At 38.4% G+C, this 8,569-nt stretch overlaps 1 long non-coding RNA gene across 1 annotated transcript; it reads left to right on the forward strand.

Moving 5' to 3' along the window:
• The first annotated feature begins 383 nt into the window (after positions 1 to 383).
• On the forward strand, positions 384 to 7,491 carry LOC119703943. The gene is made up of 3 exons (XR_005257797.1): positions 384 to 573; positions 4,853 to 4,940; positions 7,258 to 7,491. It is a non-coding gene; the product is annotated as an uncharacterized LOC119703943 (long non-coding RNA).
• The last annotated feature ends 1,078 nt before the right edge of the window (positions 7,492 to 8,569 follow it).

The following is an 8,569-nucleotide window of genomic DNA, read 5'->3' on the forward strand; positions in this document are numbered from 1 at the left end:
TTTAATAGCATATTGGTTCATCCTATTAATAAAGAGGATCATTTTTTAACCTCTCCAGTTACAAACAGAATTTCAGATTCTGTTACAACAGACTGGGGAAAGAGAAATCTTAAACCGAGGGAATTTAGTCACCTGCAGAGTGGGAGAGATTGAAAAGGAAAATAGATTTACTGCCTTCCACATCAGTTTGAAGGCAATTTGTGTTTGAATTCCTCTTAAATCAATTTCTGAATAATATTAGTTGTCTGAAATGATGCAAAATTATATTGGAATTCAGCCTCATTTTGCAGTACAGAGAAATTCTCTCTCTTCGTCCTTGTTACTCTTTAAGTCTTCTGTTTTCCCTTCATTTATTCTTTCATGATGTGCTCTGCCTGCTGACGAGTGAAATGCGAACAGGAAGTGGGAAGGAGCAGCCTTTGTCTCTCCTGCCAGTGTGCTTCAGACATTTGTGAAGAAGCAGACCTGCATCATAAAACCAACCGAAAGCCACGGAGTTACCTCTCTAAAAAATGTAATGGACTGTACTGAAAGCCTAACTTTGACTGATGTGAGGTTTGGGACTTCATCCAGGTAAGAATTCATGCAGCAATGAGCACAGATAAGGCAGCTGACCCAGAGTAGGGCCAAACTGTTTACCAGCAGATGTGTTTTTGAAAATCTTCCTTAACTGGTCATGGCAGCGGAAAATACCCTGCTGTTAAACGCATCTGCAATCCACTGCGCTCCCAATCCACCTACAAAAATTCTGACCTTTAAAGAAATGATGGAGAAGCTGGTGATTTTTTCCATGGCATTGAAGCTCAGTCTATTTTAGGCTCCAAGGCAATTGCAGCCCTTTTTGCTCCCTATTTCACATCACTTTTAAGTCTTGTTCTGGCCACTATGAACCCTTCAGCACTTCTCCCTGTGCAATCACTCGAGTCAAGATCTGTGATTTGTGATTTGCAGATGACATGTACATTTCTTGGCTGATGGCTGTTAAAGCAGTTTGCAAACCTAAGGCAATAAAGTGCAGGGATGCAGTTGAAGCTTTCTGTCGCCACACTGAATTGCCATTCTCATGCAAATGAATAATAAGTTCCTCTAGGACTGAAAATAATCTGTTGTAAATTTCTGCATTAATTTTTTTAAGTAAATAATTTTGCCAATTATCATTATATACCTTCTGTAGATGGGAATATCACATTTAACTAGTCTGTGTATCAAAAACTGTGGTGCAGCTTGCTGTATAGGAAAAAGAAAAAAACAATCAGCCTCTGCATTCACCAAATCTAGGTCCTTTAATCCCTTCAGTATGGAAATCTACTTATTGCTGAGCTGCAGAACACAGTAACAATTCCTAAAGTGTTAACACAATTATTTATACATTTCTGATCATCTTTCATTTAAATATTTATAAAATACATACTGGGAAGTATGTACCTTTTAGAAAACTCGGTTTCTGTGTCATTTTCTTAAAATATTCACTTCTTTTAAAAGATACCTAAAAAAAAAAAACCTGCTGGATTTTGTTTTAAGTGACACAATAAACGTACAAACAAAATGTAATCTTAAACAGAAAATAGTATGATTACCATCAGAAGGATTACAGTGGTTTGTTGTTCAGAGAGCAGGAAACACAAGATGATTTTCTCACATACTCAGTCTCAGCTTGCAAAAAACCAAATATATTGAAGTGCCGTGGTCTTAATGTGTATCCTGAAGTCTACATATTGTATAAATTCCTAATCCTGTCAAAATGTAACTCTGAAGATTAGCAGAATGTATAATAAATGATTCCATGTCATTACACATAAAAATAGTATTGCTAAATCAAGTGTGGCCCTTTATAAATGTAAAAAAGACCAACTTAAGCAGATTTGTGCTTTATAATTCTACAGCTCTGACTAGAAAAAAAGATTGACTAAAACAGATTTCCCATTTCTCTGATACAAATCAGTTTGTCTCCACACACATGCAAAAAGACATTGGAATAGATTTCTTTAGCATACAACTTAATATTTATTGAGATTTCTTGTACATTTAATTATTAATGCCAGCAGTGTTACAGTATTTCTGTGAGGTTGCTATTACTGACCCTGTACCTGTTGGGTTTTTCCCCCCTCATATTATTTCCTCTACAAGCATGAAGGCATAGCACTTACCAATTATTTTGTGTGACAGAGTCAAAAAGACTTACGGTCACTAGGTCTCTTATTTGGCAGCATTTCAGGGCTTGTCATCCTACAAAATATTGTTTAGTTTAATCATTTTATAGATAGTGCATTTGGTACATTAATGATAAACATTTACAGAACAACCATTTCTCAAGATATTAAAATGAGTCTTGTAGAAATGTTCAGTGAATCCAGAAGAAAATGTTAACCACATATACAGTACAGATACCCTAGACACAATAGTACTACCATTACAAAGTGTGGTGATTTGGACTGTTGGGGTAGATTATTACAGTCACCTTCCTATAAAAAAAGATCTTTTATTTTATTTATTATTTCCCCTTCATGAAATTAAATAATTATAATAACATAGAAAAGGCAAATTAAAAACCTACTCTCTTGTATATAACATATAACATGAAGACTGTTAGGAATAATGTATGAACGCACACCTTTTATGGAATTGTGACACCTTTGCATGACTAAATGGAGACTAAGTCAGTAGTGATCTTGTTGGTGGAAAAATTGGTTATAAGCAGTATTTTTCCTCCCACACCTTTTAAATAACCCAGCCAACCAGAGAACTCAGAATGGCTGAAGTCAGTAGACAGCTGCAAGATGCAGTGCTACTGAGCTTAGTAGTAAAACTCACTGACTTCAATAGAGGCAAATTTCTCCCCAGCCTTTTCAAAGGTGCCTAAAGGGTGCACATCACCAACATAAGAATTTTAAGGAGGTATTTCACACTGATTGAAAATCGTATTTTTCAGACATATCTTATCCAGACGTTGAGATGTAAAAATAGTGCTTACAACAAGCATTAAAATAGGGCAGCTCCTGTTCCTTAAAGATGAAAATACCTCTCATCCACCTCTTGTGATCAATTGCCACTCTGTACCAGTTTTGCACATTCTTGAGTGTACTGATCCAGATTCTGAAGGCCTAACATGCACAGCAAGCCTCCAGTCATTGAGGACAGCAGGAGCTCTGCTGGAGTCAAGCCTCCAGGACTAGACATAGAACCTACTCACAGGCTCATTAGTTCTTTCACTTGAAGAACTAAAAATGACCAAAAGAAATAACTATCATTTATAGAAGGAAATTAAATGTCCTGGTAATCTAAATCTTGGACTAAATTGGGAGCATATCTAGCACTGACTGTCTTGGACAGGTACTATTAACACATTTATTGGGCAGGACTGAGTGGATCTGACACAGAGGCGCTGGGAGAGGAAGTAATGAAGACTGAATTTAAAAGCACAATGCTGTAATCTCTAATTATTTTCTCTCTTTTTAAGTTTACTTGGAGTAAACCTAAGAGAGTCAGGAGTCTCCCTTTGTGCATGCCAAGGAGCTTCTTCCTAATGCTCGTGGTTTGGGGAAGGAAATCATCTGCCTTTTATCTGCTGCCTGGGAACAGAAGCACCAACCAGCCCAAATACCTCCCTCCCACACGCCTCTCCCAAGATCCCCAGACCCTCCATGCACAGGACAGTATGACTCCAGCAGTTCGATAGACAGCCGAGGTTGAATCCCTAACTTGTAGAGATGCGTTTGCAGCCCTTCTTCCACAGCTTCCACTTCTCTGCTGCTGCTTGACCAGACTGTTCCACACAGTCTCCTGCAGTTCAGAGGGAGCCAAAGAGTGGGGCGTAGCACTGGGATGGCAGGTATGGGTAACACAATTCAACTCCACAATTTATTACTCCCCAGAATTCCTGGTGTTTGAAGTTGCAGTGTGGCTGTGGGAGCTGTGTGGTGTTTATGAGCAGGTGTTCCTCAGGAAAAGAAAGACAACTGCATCAAGCTGTACTCTGGGAGAGCTTCAGGCAGTTCATTCTTTCTGGACCTTCTGCAAACAATCTTATCAGGGGGTTTAAATGACCTTATGAGAGGGATCCAGGTCTTAAAGTAAATATAACAGCTATGCTTCATCAGGGAAATAGGCAGGAGAATCCTCACTGTCCCAGTTTCACTTCCTTTAAGGAAAGGAAACCCTTTCCTCTTTGGAGAAGGGTCCAATGGCATGCAGAGGTCTATGCTAAATCAGGGCATGTTTTTTCCCCCCGTACTTTTTTTTTTGAAAAATAGCAGCCAAATCAAAATCTTATATGGGGAAAAAATGTGAATGAGTATTCAATTTGGGTAAGGGTAATAATAAACTATTTTTGTTTTGGTATTCTTGGAACTAAAAATTCCAGTGTTGGAGAGCTTTTTTTAAAACAAATTTTCAAGTACAGGCTTTAAAACTAAAATTAAAAAACCAAAACCAACTGAAAACAAAAGAAAATACTAGAGTCATATCAGAAATAACTGTTCTACATAATCCACACAGAAAATTTCTCAGTCTGGATAAAACTTCTTGTCCATTCCTTCAGTATTATAGGGAGCTTTTTTCAGAATAGAAACCAGACAATCTCTAAATACCACCAACTGTTCAAAACAAGCCCTTACATGCCACTTACAGTAGGACCAGTGCCCTTGACCCTGTACTTACCAGCATAGGATTCAAGGGTTTAATGTGAGAATATATGTATATAATAAGAAAATAAACCATCTAAATTATGAAAAGGTGAAAAGTCATTTGACTTTGTTCAATCTGAGTGTCTTCATTAATGACCACTGAAGCCAACAAATATATTCCCTCTTTGGGTAAATTTTGGATGTGACTGTATGTTTTTCTTTTGTTATAGGAGATGCTGGCATGTCATAGTCCCTCTGACGAGCAGAGTGTAATAAGCAACAGACACTGGGAAAATACTTCCTATCTGTTAGAAAAAGGTGACAGTTTTCAAATAGATGATACATGATTTAGTTTTGTTGGTGAGTTATGTACCCTGGGTTTCACATTAAATCTATCACTGAATACACATTTATCATGGTAACGAGATCATCACTTAATAGAGCTGCTAATATTCCCTCTCAGGATATATGGTGGTAAATATACATTAAAAAAATAAAAAAACCCTCAATGAATCTTTAAGTGCATTGTATTCATTACAATATTCATTAAATAAGGAAATGAATAGCAATCAGAGAAAGCATGATAGATGAAGAAAGGAGCTGTAACACAGAACAATGATCTGGGGAATATCTCTGCTGTGGTGATTGTTTTCTTCCAGCATGCTCTTTAGTGTTGCCTTTACCCCAGAAAAGCTTTCAGATCCCAGCTGCTTCTATATTGATGAGTATGGGGAACAGAACAAACTCTAGCTGTGAATGTTCGATCAATCTTTATATAGGTAAAACTGCCACTCTCCAGCTGATTTATGTAATGATTTTAGTTTGTGCCAGGAAAGCCGTAACAGAAATCCACTCCTGTGCAATTAATTGTTTAAATCAAGTACACATCCTTGCTGCACAGGATGCTTATGCCTAAATTTTGTAGGAGACAAGACTATGTATCTTGAATAAATGATGGAGAAACTGGTTGAAGCTTACTTTCTGCTATCCAGGTGTTGGAGTTGCTTCTTGCCTTCTTCAAATGTAGTCTATTTAATCTCCTGGAGTGTAGGAAATTATGTTCAAAATCTCTGTGATCCTCTCTCCCTACTAAGTTATGCAAGTAGTGACAAGTATACACTGTAAGTCTTGAGATTTTATCTTTAATGTGTGGCTACACACTGTTGATCAAGAGAGCCTGGTAGAAAAACATTATTTTCAGGTGTGAAAAACCGTCACCTTTATCAAATAATTTCTCTTGCATCTCTCCCAAGGCATTGTACCCTATTTAAACTTGGGAGGTTAAGTTTGTAGCATTCATTATGACTGAAAATTTAGTTCACACAATCACGATGTTCCCTTTATTAAGTGTTACTGTTAAGCAATATTAAAATAATGTGGTTGGCCTTTTGAAAGGTTCACAAGATATTTATTTCTTTGTCTTGTCTCTTAATTGCATCTGCCTTTTAAGATTCTGATATGCAAGCTAATGTTGCTGCTGTACGCCTTTTTTGCCACATATTATCTGATTTATCTATGCATATCTTACAATTTACAGACCTCTCATCAGGTCTTACAGCTCTGCCTGATGTGTGTAATTGAAATGCTGATGGGTAATGTAAATCTCTTTTGACAGAGCTGTGTCTTGAATCTTTGGTTGGTAGGTTTCCTTGAACCTCAAAACAAATCAAAATAAATTTTGGCAGATAGCCTGGCAGTTTTACTGTACTTAGAAAAATGCATTCTGTAAGAATCTTCACTCATGCCATTAAATGAATTATTAGATAGAATAACAACAAGTTTCAGAATCCATAGCAAGAGTTATTCCTGTATCCAGATATCCCTACTAAAAATGTCTCCCTCATCCACTAGTCCTCTCCCAATCTGATTCATTTTATTTAAAACCTTCAGCTCCCATTCATCACTACCTCTTGACAAACAATTAGTCTCCAGCCTTCAGAATAACTGTTCCTTTGTTAGTAATTTGCAATACCCAGAGCAATGACCTGTAAAGCTCTGGACAGGGTATGGATCTAACCAGGCTTTGTGCAACCAGGCTTTGTGCAATCCCTTCAGAGTTCTGAAGGGGTCCTTCAGTTAAACTTTGGGGAAACTCCTCATGCAATCCCATGTGCAGGACTCATGATGCACACAGTATATGTGTGTGATATGGAATGCTGTCCTCCCACCCATCGCCACAGAGTGGGCAGCACTTCAGGAGCTTTGGAAGGAGGCAGGATTTTTACTAGAGAGAGGCAGGTTCTTGTGTATCCATGCAACCTTACTAACCAGCAAAACTGATAGATACGTAAAGAAATTTGTCTCAGCATCTGTCCAGAATGGGATAACTGAATGTGTGTTCAGAAATGTTCTTGCTAGGGGTGAGTTAGCTCTGTATTGCCTCTCACTGCTGGGCCCAGTGCAGTCCTGGATTGTCATCAGGCAGGCATTTGTTACTTGTGCAAGATCGCTTACTTGGACTGAAAATCTGCCCAAAACACCATGTTCATTGTGACAATTGTGCTGTTCTTTCCAACCAGCCAGGAAATAAGCTGGGCAGCAGTCCAAGAGGGCACCATAACTCTGCTTTTGGGCGATAGCTTCTACATTTAGAAGGCAGTTGGGTAATCATTTCTCCTTTTCTCTCTGCATGCAGGTCCTTTTCAAGGCTCACATGTTCAGAGGCCCTGACATCAATAAGAGCTGCCACAGATCCTTTACAACAGACTAATCAAAATGAAAAAACCCAAACCTGTAGTATGTGAGAATCAGATCTTTCTATGGAAAAAGAGGCCTCTAACATTGACTCCTCCACTCCATTGGCCACAAAGCCTATTCTGGATAGGGAAATGGAGATGTTGCTGAGTTCTTTTAATAGAAGTGGGAGCATCAAAAGGTACCTTTTTTTTTTTTTTTTTTTTTTTTTTGAGGATTATCAAGTACTTAGGGGAGAAGCAGACAGTCAGCAACATCAAAACCTGATGCAATTCTCCTGAAAGGCACTCTGATGTACTGGAAATGCCACATCTCCACTCCTGGGACCCAGTGTAATTATCTGGGGAAAACAGAGTGATTTCCTAACTATTGACTTCCCATAGGTCTAGGTCAATGTGGTCTGATGGTTTTCAGCAAAAGGCTCCCAGTAGTCTTTAAAAACTGACAAATTATAGAGCTGTTTGTTGCGGCTTGGGAGCCAGGAGGGTGTGGGACATCAGCTGCCACGGAAGGAAGGTGATGTTACAGGGAGTGGAAATAGACTCTCCTTTGCTTTCAGGACTTCTCTGCTGAGCTATGACAGCTATGGCAAAACCATTTACTGCCATCAAGAGGCAGCTATGAGAGAAGAATATGAAATATGCTGTTTCTTATCCAGTGTTTCCCAATGACCAATTTATTATTTTCACCCTGTCCAGCACTATGGAAGGGTGCATCAGGGATCTGCCTTTCTCTGCTCTGAATAACTTAAGTCAGGCTGCCACATGTGAAATAATTGAGCTGACCAGAATTTACAGCTCTAGGTGGAGTTTCTTCTTTCTGTTGGGTTTGCGAGTCATGGCAATAAGAGCATGATGCAAAATGTACATGCTCATTTCTTTATCATTTTTCCTTTTCATGCTATTTTATGACTCAGATCAGCTCTAGCATGGTCCAGCTCTCTTAGGCAAGAGTTTCTACAATGATTAGGTATCATCTTTAAAAATTAGAGTAACAGACAGATCGTGTGAGCCATGCTCTTTCATTTTTCACTCTGATCTTCACATAGTAAGTCCCACATGACTTTCAGAGAGGCCTGTCTTGTTTAATGTGGACTTTGTTGGGCTGTAATTTATTTTACTTAATTATTTATGGCTACATTATGTATATTAGCTGCACTTGTCTAAATAACAAGGGTTGCAATGGAAGACTGTCTGTTCAGCTGATTAATTCCTGTTACTTTCTGCATTTCTTAAGGTGATTTTGTGATGAGT

Source organism: Motacilla alba, chromosome 8, assembly GCF_015832195.1.
Source record: "Motacilla alba alba isolate MOTALB_02 chromosome 8, Motacilla_alba_V1.0_pri, whole genome shotgun sequence".
Classification (NCBI taxonomy): Eukaryota; Metazoa; Chordata; class Aves; order Passeriformes; family Motacillidae; genus Motacilla; species Motacilla alba.